General features: G+C 47.5%; 1 protein-coding gene across 1 annotated transcript in view; it reads left to right on the top strand.

The window, feature by feature from the left end:
* Positions 1-2,264, top strand: part of PHF21B (PHD finger protein 21B) — a 103,280-nt gene that overhangs the window by 19,012 nt on the left and 82,004 nt on the right. The window lies entirely within an intron of this gene.

The raw sequence follows: 2,264 nt of genomic DNA, 5'->3' as shown, positions 1-2,264 counted from the left end.
GGGGCGCCTGGCGCGCGGCTCCGGCGAAGTCGGGGAGTTCGCGGGGCGGGGGGAGGGGACCCAGGCCCGGCATTACCATTTTGATTGCTTTGATGCCATTTTTGGAGGGGGAGGGGTTGGGAGACCCTTCTGCGCTGAGCACAAAGATGTTTAATCACTGTGTGAAATCAAATCAGATACTTAAAAAAAAGAATCCATCACCAAATCTCGTACCTTGTGATAGCTGAGGGTTCCTAAGCTCCCTTTTTTTTTCCCACTGGGTAAAACGGCAAGTTGTTGACTCTTCTGCTCCGAGTAGAAGATTTAAAAGAGAAAATTCCACTAAGCCGGCAGCTCTCCTCGCAACAATGTCTCTTTATGTGTGCTTGTACAATACGTGGCAATAGTTGTACTATTTGGAGTGGCTTTTCGGAGCTTAGGTTTGCTCCTTTCTGTATTGTAGCAACTATTTCCAGGCTGTTTAAATTTTTATGATGATAGTAAATGAGTAGCTATTTATTATCTGTCATGCCTGAATTTAGATGAGGCCGGGGAGAGAAACATTGGAAAATCGTGTTTGAAGGTTGCGGGTGCCGCTGGTGGGGGCGGGGGGGTGCGGGGAGGAGCCGTCCTACTCCGTTCTGCCTTTGCCTTTAAATCTGGACTCGGAGAAGGATGCTGCTGAACGGAATGTACCTCCATCTTTTTTGTGTGTGTGAGTGTGTGTTTAAAAAAAGGAAGAAAGAGAACAAGGAAAACTTTTGTTCCCTGACCTTTTAAAAATATTTCCCTCTGAGATGACTAAAAATAACGTCTGGGGAGCGGCCGGCGTTTGTCCTGGCCATCGGAACTTGTGTTTGTCACTGTGAGCGTGTTGTTTTTCCTTTCTCCTTTGTGGCATTTTATATAGCAGGGGCTCATAAAAGAGGGAGGGAGGGAGCTGGGGCCGTGGTGCAGCATGCTAATAAAGCTGCCTCGGCTCTCCCGAGCTCCGCGGTGGAATCTTTCAGAGGTCACCTATGAAATGAGTTGGTAGACTTAACATTTACTCACCTCTGTCTCCTTGGGAGAGTTTGGTGGAGATTGGCAGCTTGGCTGGGGAAAGGGTCGGAGGAATGAGCCCTTGGAGGTGATTAAGGGCTGCACTGGGGGTCTCTCCAAGAGGGGTGATGGGCTCTGCTTGGTTATCCCAGCACCTGCCCAAGGAGCTGGAATGGATGATCAGAGCTGAAAAAGCTAGTAGTGTTTCAGAGTTTGCTTTCAACTCAACAGAAAAGTAAGGTAGTGTTGCTTGAGAGATTTGCTTGGGGGGAAAACTCACACCATCTTCCCCTGCGGAGATGTGTTTCTGTCCTGCTGCTGCTTGGACGATGGCATATAAAGGTTAAGTTTCAATTAAAAGTGCACCCGTGAAGGTGATGAACTGCATAGTAAAATGGACGAATGACCTCATTATCCACATTTGTTAGAAATACAATAGCAGCGAGTAATATCTTTTGGTGCCTAGCCATCAATTTCCCATTTGTGCCCTTGGCACTGGAATTTTTTTCAGTTACTTCTGGAAACACGGACGAGGGCTTGGAGATGTTTTTCCAGGACTCCTAGGAGTAGATAGTTGTTCGTTGGTCAGAAGTAGAGAGAAATTGTGTGTTAGTGTCCAGCGTTTCTTCCACCATGGCTGGACCAGGGGATAAATGGGAAACCAGCATCTGTAGGACCTTGCTGTTTGAAAACAGAGTTCACTTTTTTTTTTTTTTTAAAAGAGGAAGCTGTAGGAGTTGGTCAGTAGCCCTTGATAGCCAGGCTATTTGAAAACAGAGTTCATGTTTTTTCTTTTTTAAAAAAAGTGGTCAGCAGCCCTTGGTGGCCAGGCTGCATTCCGGGGGTGGCCCCCCCACCACTGGGCTGTGACCCCCGTGGAGGAAGGACCCCTCGTCTTTAACAAGATATGATGTGTGAAGACTCCATTAGTTGCTCCAGTGGTTTTACGCCATGAATTTGCAGCACATGCAGAGAGGCAGTAACATTTTTATCTAAATTGTCAAGCACTTCCGTGTAAATAACAGGCCCATCATAAATACCACAGGGTTTTTTTTTTTTTCCTTCCTCTTTGGAGTTCTCAGCACAACACTTAAACGCCATGTGAAGCAGGCATCTTCATGCAAGTTCAGCTTCACCTTGGAGTGAGAAGACCTCCGGTATGAACTGCAGGGCGTGCTGGTCTGGCAGAGAGACTCCCCTCCCCCCCCACTCCACTGCCCAGTGAACTTGGGGCCTTGCATGCT

The sequence above is a fragment of the Bison bison genome, unplaced genomic scaffold (assembly GCF_000754665.1).
Source record: "Bison bison bison isolate TAMUID 2011002044 unplaced genomic scaffold, Bison_UMD1.0 scf7180017864079, whole genome shotgun sequence".
In the NCBI taxonomy this organism is placed as follows: Eukaryota; Metazoa; Chordata; class Mammalia; order Artiodactyla; family Bovidae; genus Bison; species Bison bison.
Note: the sequence above shows the minus strand (reverse complement) of the source record. Positions and strands in the feature narration are given on the sequence as shown.